General features: G+C 41.2%; 1 protein-coding gene across 3 annotated transcripts in view; it reads left to right on the top strand.

The window, feature by feature from the left end:
• tnfrsf19 (tumor necrosis factor receptor superfamily, member 19) overlaps positions 1–13,372 on the top strand; it is a 68,727-nt gene that overhangs the window by 41,772 nt on the left and 13,583 nt on the right. The window lies entirely within an intron of this gene.

The raw sequence follows: 13,372 nt of genomic DNA, 5'->3' as shown, positions 1-13,372 counted from the left end.
AAATTCAGATACATACTTGGAATTTTTTTCCTTAATGATATAATGTTAGAATGTATTAGTAAAGTGAAGTGCTACTTGTATACCACATTAATTATTAAACTTTATGTAGATTCAGAAAAGTTTATAGCATCCGTCTTAAATAGACACATCGCCTGTCATTGCTCTGTAGTTGAATGCAAACCTCTATCACTGCTGAAGCTAAAGAAATCAGGAATGCTGGAAATCTGAAGTAAAGATGGAATTGCTCAGCAGGTCAGTCAACGTTTGAACAAGAGAGAAACTTTAATCACATCAGACTCGACTGGATTTGAAACGAAGTCACAGAACCCAAAAACACAATAAAACTGGATGGCCCTATTTTGCAGCTGCCTTGCTATCATGTTAAACTGGATGAATTCCCCAGTTCTTCTAAGAAGTGTGTCAGCTATCTGACAAATATATGCCCAGACGGCACCCTGGGTGATATATTACATAGATTCCCCCAGGGCTGCTTGAAATGAGCCCGTGGCATAACACTTGAGTGCAGTCATCACTATTACAGCCAAAGGTAGAGCTGTCCAGGAAGATGATTTTGGCTGCTAGTCTTCATGTAGTAACTGGCACAGCTCTCTTGTTGCCTCTTTCATAGAATCATAGAAGTTACAACATGGAAACAGGCCCTTCGGCCCAACATGTCCATGTCGCCCAGTTTATACCACTAAGCTAGTCCCAATTGCCTGCACTTGGCCCATATCCCTCGATACCCATCTTCCCCATGTAACTGTCCAAATGCTTTTTAAAAGACAAAATTGTACCCGCCTCTACTACTGCCTCTGGCAGCTCGTTCCAGACACTCACCACCCTTTGAGTGAAAAAATTGCCCCTCTGGATCCTTTTGTATCTCTCCCCTCTCACCTTAAATCTGTGCCCCCTCGTTATAGACTCCCCTACCTTTGGGAAAAGATTTTGACTATCGACCTTATCTATGCCCCTCATTATTTTATAGACTTCTATAAGATCACCCCTTAACCTCCTACTCTCCAGGGAATAAAGTCCCAGTCTGTCTAACCTCTCCCTGTAAGTCAAACCATCAAGTCCCGGTAGCATCCTAGTAAATCTTTTCTGCACTCTTTCTAGTTTAATAATATCCTTTCTATAATAGGGTGACCAGAACTGTACACAGTACTCCAAGTGTGGCCTCACCAATGCCCTGTACAACTTCAACAAGACATCCCAACTCCTGCATTCAATGTTCTGACCAATGAAACCAAGCATGCTGAATGCCTTCTTCACCACCCTATCCACCTGTGACTCCACTTTCAAGGAGCTATGAATCTGTACTCCTAGATCTCTTTGTTCTATAACTCTCCCCAACGCCCTACCATTAACGGAGTAGGTCCTGGCCCGATTCGATCTACCAAAATGCATCACCTCACATTTATCTAAATTAAACTCCATCTGCCATTCATCGGCCCACTGGCCCAATTTATCAAGATCCCGTTGCAATCCTAGATAACCTTCTTCACTGTCCACAATGCCACCAATCTTGGTGTCATCTGCAAACTTACTAACCATGCCTCCTAAATTCTCATCCAAATCATTAATATAAATAACAAATAACAGCGGACCCAGCACCGATCCCTGAGGCACACCGCTGGACACAGGCATCCAGTTTGAAAAACAACCCTCGACAACCACCCTCTGTCTTCTGTCGTCAAGCCAATTTTGTATCCAATTGGCTACCTCACCTTGGATCCCATGAGATTTAACCTTATGTAACAACCTTTGGTGAGGCAGACTCTCAAGTTCCCCTCCAAGTCACACCCCTTGGGTATACATCACCATTCCTTCATCATAGCTGGGTCAAAATGCTGGAACCCCTTACCTAACAGCATTGTGGGAGCATCTTCACCACATGGACTGCAGCGGTTCAAGAAGAAGGCCCACCACCTTCTCAGGGCCATAAGAGATGGGCAATAAATGCCAGCCATGCCAGCGACGGTCACATCCCGAGAATGAATAAATAAAAAGTCTAGCTCAATCCAGGTGCAAGACAAAATTGCTTTAAAAGCTTTTCTGTAACTCCAGCAATCTATCTTGAAACTTTCATCAGCCTGCAGGCACCAAAGTAAGTTACTTCCACTAGTCTCAGCTGATGCTGGCAACAGGTACACTTCTTTCATTCTAAGTTGCCCTTGGTGCATTGGGCGCATATGTCATGGGTTTTGGACACTCTAAGGCTGGTCATCCTCATTTACATATATTTAAATGACCCTCAAGCATTGGCGTGCACTTCAGGGGAAGACCCCATAAAGCAATGGAATTTGGACCACAGCCATTGCCGGGCAGAAAGCCGGCTAAAATGGCACCCACCCCATATTGTCATTGCAGCACCAAAGAATCATTCAAAATGGTGTGGAATCATATGGCCGTTTTGCTTATTATGCGACCTCTAAACTGCTCATTGTTTCCTCTTCTGTGCAGGAGCCTTAAATTATAAATGCAAATTATACATAAGCCTGGAAATCACACTGTGCCAATACTACAAATGTTTTAACACTTTTATATGCAATTCCTTTGTTACTTTAAAAGTGACATTAACCCATCTTAGTTTTAAAATTGTGTTTCTACTCGGTCTGATTATTTCAGTCAGGGTTGTTACGTAAGTAGATATTTAAACATTTAATATTCATTAATGATTTGGAATTGAATTAGGGGGCATGATTGGCAAATTTGCAGATGACACAAAAATTGGCCGTGTAGTTGATGGTGAAGAGGATAGCTGTAGACTCCAAGAAGATATCAATGGGTTGGTGGAGTGGGCGGAAAAATGGCAAATGGAGTTCAACCCGGAGAAGTGTGAGGTAATGCACATAGGGAGGGCAAACAGTAAAAGGGAATACGCAGTATACGGGAATATATTGAGAGGGTTAGAGTAAGTGAGAGACCTTGGAGTGCATGTGCACAGGTCCCTGAAGGTGGCAGTACAGGTAGATAAGGTTGTGAAGAAGGCATATGGAATGCTCTCCGTTATTAGCCAAGGTATAGAATACAAAAGCAGGGGTGTAATGATGGAACTGTATAAAACACTGGTAAGGCCACAGCTGGAGTATTGTGCGCAGTTCTGGTCACCACATTACAGGAAGGACGTAATTGCTCTGGAGAGAGTGCAGAGAAGATTTACAAGAATGTTGCTAGGGCTTGAAAATTGCAGCTACGAGGAGAGATTGGATAGGCTGGGGTTGTTTTCCTTGGAGCAGAGGAGGCTGAGGGGTGACTTGATTGAGGTGTACAAAATTAAGAGGGGCCCAGATAGAGTAGACAAGAAGTACCTGTTTCCCCTAGTGGAGAGTTCAAGAACTAGAGGACATAGATTTAATCTGATTGTCAGAAGGATTAGAGGGGACATGAGGAGAAACCTTTTTTACCCAGAGGGTGGTGGGTGTATGGAATTCGCTGCCCGAATTGCTGGTAGAGGCAGAGACTCTCAGCTCTTTTAAAAAGTACCTGGACCTGCACCTAAAGTGCTGTAAGCTGCAGGGCCACGGACCAGGTGCTGGAAGGTGGGATTAGAATGGGCACCTGGTTGTTCTTCGAGTCGGCGCGGATACGATGGGCTGAATGGCCGCCTTCTGTGCTGTATCTTTTCTATGGTTTGATGGTTCTATTACAAATATTTACATCGTGATTTTTGCTAATTCAATTAAGAACGTGGACATTTCAACTTTTTATATATATATATATATATATATATATAAATATATATGATGATAAAATTGCTTAATAAAAGGCATGAAAAATTATCCAAGGGTGAAAAAAAAGTCAAATACACATGACAATTATGATCGAGTCCTTTAAATTGCAGCAGATTATAGTATGTAAATCTCACAGTGCAAATCCTGTGCAAACAAGTATATGATGGGAAAGGCCAGATTCTCCTCCAACGTTATTTCACAGATGATTCACCTCCACTTAAATTACATTGAAGGATCTGCGATCCTTTTATCATGCGACTACTTCAGTTTATACCAGAGGTGTGGGAACACAGTCTGTAGAATAAAATAAATTTGTTAATCCATGAGTGCAGCACAAATAATTGCAACATCTTTTAACGGTATTTTCCTATACTTTTCAAGGAAGGTATAGATTTCCAACCATATCACACAAGCAACCTCAATAAGCTCAGACTAATCATAGTGAGTTATTGTGTAGCCATTGCCAGTGAAGAATTATGACGGAATGCTACTCAAGCAGAAAGTGAGGCTTCTGGAAAATAAAGAAGGATAGGAAGCTGCACAAAGGAGTAAAATGATGCAGGTTTATGACTTTAGTTCCCTATACGATAAGCTCCAGATAACAACAACGCTGTTGAGGGAGGCATTAAGCACATTTGAGATGGGAAACGAAGAAAAAATGGAGGAAAAGTGTCCCGCACCTCTTTAAGATGCATTTACACTTACCAGGTTTTTTGTTCCCGTTTGCATCCTTCATGCACCATTTTACCCCGTTTTCATTTGGTGGCTGACACCAATGTCCCTAGATATACTCCGCTCCATTAAGTAACACGGAGATCCAAAGCACAAACACGCACAAGCAGCAGGAACAAGCAACATTAACCCAACTGCAAATTGATAGGGTCACAATTTCCTGGGTCTTCTCTGGTATTGGTTCCCTGAAGCTCCTGACATTTACATTATGACTTGTGTCAATCATCTGGGGTTGGCCACACTCTTGTAATATTGAAGTGCTTCCAGTGGATGTTTAACAGAGCAGTACTGGCAGAGACTCGGAAACAGATTACCACTTAATTAGGAAAGCTTAAAGAGGGGGAGAAAGATTTTAAAGAAAGAAGAGAAAATGAGAAATTGGAAAAAGAGTTTAAAGCAAATGGCCAGGACATTCATTCACTGTCACAACATAGGAACAGGAGTAGGCCATTCAGCCTCTCGTGCCTGCTCCGCCATTTGATAAGATCATGGCTGATCTGTGATCTAACTCCATATACCTGCCTTTGGCCCATATCCCTTAATACCTTTGGTTGCCAAAAAGCTATCTATCTCAGATTTAAATTTAGCAATTGAGCTAGTATCAATTGCCATTTGCGGAAGCGAGTTTCAAACTTCTACCACCCTTTGTGTGTAGAAATGTTTTCTAATCTCACTCCTGAAAGGTCTGGCTCTAATTTTTAGACTGTGCCCCCTACTCCTAGAATCCCCAACCAGCGGAAATAGTTTCTCTCTATCCACCCTATCTGTTCCCCTTAATATCTTGTAAACTTCGATCAGATCACCCCTTAACCTTCTAAACTCTAGAGAATACAACCCCAATTTGTGTAATCTCTCCTCATAACTTAATCCTTGAAGTCCAGGTATCATTCTAGTAAACCTATGCTGCACTCCCTCCAAGGCCAATATGTCCTTCCAAAGGTGCGGCGCCCAGAACTGCTCACAGTACTCCAGGTGCGGTCTAACCAGGGTTTTGTATAGCTGCAGCATAACTTCTGCCCCCTTGTACTCCAGTCCTCTAGATATAAAGGCCAGCATTCCATTAGCCTTATTGATTATTTTCTGCACCTGTTCATGACACTTCAATGATCTATGTACCTGAACCCCTAAGTCCCTTTGAACATCCACTGTTTTTAACTTTTTACCATTTAGAAAGAACCCTGTTCTATTCTTTTATGATCCAAAGTGGATGACTTCACTTTTGTCGACATTGGATTCCATTTGCCACAGTTTTGCCCATTCACCTAATCTATCAATATCGCTTTGTAATTTTATGTTTTCATCTACACAGCTTACAATGCCACCAATCTTTGTGTCATCGGCAAACTTAGATATGAGACTTTCTATGCCTTCATCTAAGTCGTTAATAAATATTGTGAATAATTGAGGCCCTAAGACAGATCCCTGCAGGACTCCACTAGTCACATCCTGCCAATGTGAGTACTTACCCATTATCCCTACTCTCTGTCGCCTTTCGCTCAGCCAGTTTCCTAACCAAGTCCGTACTTTTCCCTTGATTCCATGGGCTTCTATCTTAGCTAACAGTCTCTTATGTGGGACCTTATCAAATGCCTTCTGGAAATCCATATAAATAACATCCATTGACATTCCCCTGACCACTACTTTAGTCACCTCTTCAAAAAATTCAATCAGGTTTGTCAGGCACGACCTACCTTTTACAAATCCATGCTGGCTCTCTCTGATTAACTGAAAATTCTCGAGGTGTTCAGTCACCCTATCTTTAATTATAGACTCCAGCATTTTCCCCACAACAGATGTTAGGCTAACTGGTCTATAATTCCCCGGTTTCCCTCTCTCTCCTTTCTTAAAAAGTAGAGTGCAATTTTCCAATCTAGAGGGACAGTTCCTGAATCTAGAGAACTTTGAAAGATTATAGTTAGGGCATCTGCAATGTGCTCACCTACTTCCTTTAAAACCCTGGAAGGGAAACCATCTGGTCCTGGGGATTTGTCACTCTTTAGTGCTATTATTTTCTTTGTTACTGTTGCTTTACTTATGTTAATTTTATCGAGGCCCTGTCCCCGATTCAGTATTAGTTTTCTTGGGATTTCCGGCATGCTATCCTCTTTTTCTACTGTAAATACTGACGCAAAGTAATCGTTCAACATGTCCGCTGTTTCCCCATTGTCAATGACAATATCCCCACTTTCAGTTTCTAAGGGGCCAACACTGCTCCTGACCACCTTTTTCCTAATATAACTATAAAAGTTCTTCATATTGGTTTTGATATCCCTTGAAAGTTTCTTTTCATACTCTCTTTTTGTAGCTCTTACTATCTGTTTTGTGACCCTTTGTTGATCTTTGTATCTTTCCCATTCGCCAGGATCTGTGCCATTTTTTGCCTTTTTGTATGCCCTTTCCTTATGTCTTATACTGTCCCTTACCTCTTTAGTTGTCCATGGCTGGTTTTTTATGGCAAGTAGAGTTCTTGCCCCTCAGGGGTATAAACTGGTTCTGTATCTCGTTAAATGTTTCTTTAAACATTTCCCACTGATCATCAGTCGTTTTACCCATTAACAGATTTACCCAGTTTACTGTGGACAGTCTCTGTCTCATCCCATTGAAGTCGGCCTTACCCAACTCGAGAATGTTAGCAGCTGATTCACTTTTTTCCCTTTCAAACATTACATCATTTAAACCACTTCTGCACAGCCTGAGCTTAGCTACAGAATCCATTAAAGACTTGTTTGTTTAGATTTTTAAATCAATTTAATGAACCACAAAATATTTTTTAATTGAACTATGTGGCGTGAACTGATTATCTGATTGGAAATGCCTATATATGTGCGCCATTCCAGTGGATGAGGCTCTGCTCGCTAATTTTGGGTTCTTCCACAACCCTGAGACATTGTTTATCTATTGACCCTTTCTACAAGCAGCTTTTGTTCCTTGTTGTTTTTACTGCGGATGAGCCTGGACTCTTAAATTATTTGCCTTAGTCTGGATTTTGAATGCAAGGTTAATTTTGTGAGGCTCTGTACCAAGCGCAGAGCCTCACAAGAGCAGTTCTAGATATGGAAAGGTTTGTACTATAATTCATTCCCCTCTCTCCTTTTGCATGTTCACGGTTGGTCCTGCTCTCTGTGATACTGCTGCTGTCAACTGGACAGGAGTTTGTCAAATTTCCAAATACAAGGCTTTTAAAAAGAATGCATTTTTTGATTATAAGAGACATTTTGGGAAGCTCAGCCAGTTTACCCCGTTTTCATTTGGTGGCTGACACCAATGTCCCTGGGTATGCTGTTTGAACATTCAATGTCACCCTTTGAGTCCCATCATGAGAATAAAAGTTAATATCAAAGCAATTATTTCTCTGCAAGTGTCTTTTCCTTTATCTGAGTGCATAGAATAGGTAGAATAGATAAGGGAGAACCAGTGGATGTGGTGTACTTGGATTTTCAGAAGGCCTTTGATAAAGTCTCACATTAGAGGTTAGTGTGCAAAATTAAAGCACATGGGATTGGTGGTAATATACTGGCATGGATTGAAAATCGGTTAACAGACAGGAAACAGAGAGTAGGAATAAATGGGTCTTTTTCGGGGTGGCAGGCAGTGACTAGTGGGGTACCGCACGGATCAGTGCTTGAGCCCCAGCTATTCACAATATATATCAATGATTTGGATGAGGGAACCAAATGTATTATTTCCAAGTTTGCTGATGACACAAAACTAGGTGGGATTGTGAGTTGTGAGGGGGATGCTTAGAGGCTTCAAGGCGATTTGGGCAAGTTGAGTGAGTGGGCAAATACATGGCAGATTCAGTATAAAGTGGATAAATGTGAAGTTATCCACTTTGGAAGGAAAAGCAGAAAGGCAGAGTATTATTAAAATTGTGATAGATTGGGAAATGTTGATGTGCAAAGGGACCTGGGTGTCCTTGTACACCAGTCACTGAAAGCAAATATGCAGGTGCAGCAAGCAGTTAGAAAGGAAAATGGTATGTTGGCCTTCATTGCAAGAGGATTTGAGTACAGGAGCAAGGATGATGTCTTACTGCAGTTATACAGGGCCTTGGTGAGACCACACCTGGAGTATTGTGTGCAGTTTTGGTCTCCTTACCTAAGAAAGGATATACTTGCCATAGAGGGAGTGCAGCAAAGGTTCACCAGACTGATTCCTGGAATGGCAGGACTGTCGTATGAGGAGAGATTGGGTCGGCTAGGCCTATATTCACTAGAGTTTAGAAGAATGAGAGGGGATCTCATTGAAACATATAAAATTCTGACAGGGCTAGACAGACTGGATACAGTGAGGATGTTTCCCCTGGCTAGGGGGTCTAGAACGAGGGGTCATAGCCTCAGGATACGGGGTAGGACATTTAGGACTGAGATGAGGAGAAATTTCTTTACTCAGGAGGGTGGTGAACCTGTGGAATTCTCTACCACAGAAGGCTGTGGGGGCCAGGTCACTGAATATATTTAAGAAGGAGATAGGTAGATTTCTAGACACAGAAGGCATCAAGGGGTATGGGGAGAGAGCGGGAATATGGTATTGAGATAGAGGATCAGCCATGATCATATTGAATGGCGAAGCAGGCTCGAAGGGCTGAATGGCCTACTCCTGCTCCTAGTTTCTACGTTTCTATAAAGGTAGGCTTCCACTCTCCAACAGAACACCTCTGCCTGCTCTGTTGTCTCCCGGTAGCATTTCTTTGCCCTTTTACTACACACCAGCTCTTGGACACTGTCATTTCCTTTGAGGTTAGAAGCTCTATGCCCATCTGTCACCATCGACCACAAAGGCTAATTAAACAACAAAACACATAATTGTACATTCTATTTGATTTAACTCTATAAAGAGCACAGATTATAAGATTTCATCTTATTGAGATAAATCACTGCTGGGATGATTAAAGAGGACACTGGCAGGAAGAAATTTATCAAACTACCGAAATGATTAGAAAATTATGATAAACTGTAGCTTGGGCTTGAACTTAATTTCTTCATTAGGGTTTGAGTCCCTTATTTGGGGCACTACATATATCTTGCTGTTAGCATTCAGTGCTACAGTATTTAATCATCTTTGTGTAAGGAGAAAGTTTTGTATTTGCAAACCCTAGCAATTTGAAGAGTGAACACACAGATGAGCCTATACATGTTGTTTTTTGTGAAAAGCAACAGGCAAAATAACATAATGACTTTGCCTAAAGCACCAGTATAGGATCATTCAGTTACAGTTACAAGTCACAGACAAGAAAGCATAATTCACAACCCCATATTCTTACATTGTTGTAATCACCTACATAACACAGTAGTTCTGCGAGTTACTACCTGTGCTGTTAGAAAGGACAACCAATCAGGATTTTAGGTTTCTAACAAATAACAAATAAATAGTTAATAAAATCTTACAGTTTCATCAACAAAGATCTTTTTCTTGTTCTCTACATTTTTTAAAGCAGACTTCTTTGTTGCAATCCACAGGATTTTCATCTGCAAGACTATGCCTCCAAGGCCAAACACCAACTGTTTTGTTGAAATGATTACACAGATGGTATGCAGCCAGACCTGTGAATACTGAGATTACATTCATGTAGGATTTAGTGTTCTTAAACTGAGGCGTTTTTAATAACAGAATTTTTTTTTGCCTTGCAATGCTTCAAACATGTAAACCTTTGAGGGCTGAGATAGCATTTATTCAACCACACCCCCCCACCTCAAAAAAGGTTAACAAGTTTGAGAGTCATTATGTTCTTTTAAGAATATTGTAAATTTGCAGCAAAGCCAGCATTTCGAGTGTTCTGTGAAAGAAAGCTTGCCCGACACACTGGGTCAAAGCACCGTATGAACCATAACACCAGGCAGGTTTGCTCCCTGGTCTGTACTGAGTTAACTGGTCTAAACTGGAGACTGGTGCCAGGCGCATTATCTTCGATCTCAACAAGTACACTGTGGTGACATCCTCCCACTGAATAGTGGATAGCCCTCTTAAAAATCTAAACTCAAAGAGATGAACTCGGACAATGTCTTTAATCATTTTACTTTTTTTGTTTTGAAAATTTCTAAGGAGTTTACAAGAATTCTCATGAGTCAACTTCAGCCTCAGTTATTACCTATCCTAGTTCAAGATTCTACCTGTCATCTTTCAGAAAGTACATAGACAGGTCTCATTTTGGGTGTAACTGCAGGCCAAACACACACTTCAGAAAATAGTGTTTAAACTTGCTTGTTCGTTTTCCAACCTCAAAACAATTAATGAAAATTGCCCAGTTTACATTAGTCAGATGCTTGCTCTCATAGGAACAGGAGAAGGCCATTCAGACCCTCGAGCCTGTTCCGCCATTCAATTAGATTGTGGCTGGTCTGTATTTTAACTCCATTTGGCTCCACTGATTTTACTTAGCTACAAAACTAAACAAAATACTTGATTTCTATTAAAAATTATTTTTTCTATTAAAAATCTATTCAAGCTATTATAAATGAAATATGAGATGGGCAGCTATATATATCACAATGTGCATTCGTAAGGCTAATGGTAACAGACTTTTGGGTTGAAGTTGCACTGTGCAATATTAGTAACAATCATGTTAGTTCATTCATACAAAATTCCTCTGTCCTCTATTTTAACAAAAACAACAAATGCAGTTCAACTTATTTGCCACTTGTGAGTTTTCCAGTCAGCCAGCTTGCTGCTAGGAAAGATATATCTTCTATCTACTTTGGAGTAAATGGAAGATATGCTGGCACTGCCTGCAGTAATGTGAAAATGCAATCCCTGCCTCTGATATGGGGGTCCAGTGTAGGTAAAGAAATATTTAGAAGAGAAATTAGGATCACTATTCTTTCTGTGAACGCCTGGATTATCAGCCTGAGTGTTCTGAACTTTCATTACTTTGCCCATCCAGCACTGCACAAGTTATTACTAAAGAGTAAGGATTCCTCTCTGGCGACATTTATGATTTTTTTCTGTTTGGTATTTCTAGTAAAATTGTAAAGGAATTCTTTTAGAATTGTTTACCATTTTGCTCGAAATAGCAAACAAAGGGGTTCTTAACACAAGATTCTTTCATGATATTTTAACAAGTTGAGAAAACAAATAGTGATTTGACATTGACACAGTGTTGAACTTACAAGGGAAACAGTGCTGTCTGCAATAAAAAATAAACAGTGCCCCATCAACTTCAACCAAAGTCAATATTTGTTAGTATTAGCAGCTTTCTCCTAAACTTTACAATGTTGCAGTGACTTTAACTGGTAATCATAGTGTAGTATTAACCACTCATCCAATGCCCTTCATTCTTCAGTAATTACTATTGTGCCTATTTTACTGATTAAACTAATGGTTCGAGATAAGTTTTTGCTTTGGTTGAAACTTCTTGTGACCTAGATCGGTGGGGGATGGGGATGGTTGTCACAGCCATGAACCATGGGCCAAGCCCATGAGCTCCTTTCAACTGGGCCATTAATTTTTTAAGGTTCCTTTCATCTTTGCATATTTGTGCACAAAAACAAATTCAACTTTGGCTCAGCTTCAGCCCTTTGTGCTTCCCAACACTGGAAGAGTGGAAAAGACCAATGGATTTAGACCAATCAAGGAGCAGCTTTTTGCACCAATCAGCCTTTACCAATCCTTCAGCCCTTGCAAGGTAAAGCACTGAGGATGAAGCATCCTAGTCTTTAGGCCTCAGGAGAGGAGAAGGAGGCAAAGAGGGTGGTGGGCTTCAATCTTTTGTGTATAGGCAATTTCAGCTTTTGTGTGTGAAAAGTCTTGTTTTACCTGTATGTATGGGAGCTCCTCGCTTTTTTGTGTGTGGGGGTTTGAATTTTTGTATATGGTGGGGGCTGCATGTTCTATGTGTAGGAGCTCGCATTTCTGCATAATCAGACTGGTTTTGGCACTCATTGGTTTTGACACTTGTTTTTGACATGCGTATCTGGACCCTAGCTCCAAACGGTTTTGCACCCTGCCCTCGAGTTTGGCACTGTTTCTATTATAGAACCATAGAAAAGATACAGCACAGAAGGGGGCCATTCGGCCCATCATGTCCGCACCGGCTCGAAGAACAACCAGGTGCCCATTCTAATCCCACCTTCCAGCACCCGGTCCGTACAGCACTTTAGGTGCAGGTCCAGGTACTTTTTAAAAGAGTTGAGGGTCCCTGCCTCTACCACCAATTCGGGCAGTGCATTCCATACACCCACCACTCTCTGGGTAAAAAAGTTTTTCCTCATGTCCCTTCTAATCCTTCCGCCAATCAGCTTAAATCTATGTCCTCTTGTTCTTGAACTCTCCGTTAGGGGAAACAGGTACTTCCTGTCCACTCTACCTGGGCCCCTCTTAATTTTGTACACCTCAATCAAGTCTCTCATTTCCACATCGTTCACCTGAGGAAGGAGGTAGCCTCCGAAAGCTTGTGAATTTAAAATAAAATTGCTGGACTATAACTTGGTGTTGTAAAATTGTTTACAAGTCTCCCCTCAGCCTCCTCTGCCAAGGAAAACAACCCCAGGCTATCCAATCTCTCCTTGTAGCTGCAATTTTAAGCCTTGTAAATCTTCTCTGCACTCTCTCCAGAACAATTATGTCCTTATCTGCAGTATATTTAACAAATTAAACTGTACTACCTGGAACTAAAGTTTATTTCTAGATATAATGTGAAGTGTTTAGCTACAACCCTCCCATTCAGTTGAGTGAAGCATTATACTATGTTCTCCCAAAGCCAGCTTGATTTCAGTGGCAAATGAGATCGTGTTTCTACCGTGAAGATGCCACAACCTGCCTAAAGTGATAGGTTTTGCCAGTGCCTTCAGATGGTAATTCAACCACTGTCACCAGAGGCAAAACCCACCATCTTTTCTGGTGACAAGCTGAGAGGTTCAGCTCACCCGTGCACGGGTTATTTACTTTGCTGACTTTTATGTAACTTGTCC

The sequence above is a fragment of the Heptranchias perlo genome, chromosome 6, assembly GCF_035084215.1.
Source record: "Heptranchias perlo isolate sHepPer1 chromosome 6, sHepPer1.hap1, whole genome shotgun sequence".
In the NCBI taxonomy this organism is placed as follows: domain Eukaryota; kingdom Metazoa; phylum Chordata; class Chondrichthyes; order Hexanchiformes; family Hexanchidae; genus Heptranchias; species Heptranchias perlo.
Note: the sequence above shows the minus strand (reverse complement) of the source record. Positions and strands in the feature narration are given on the sequence as shown.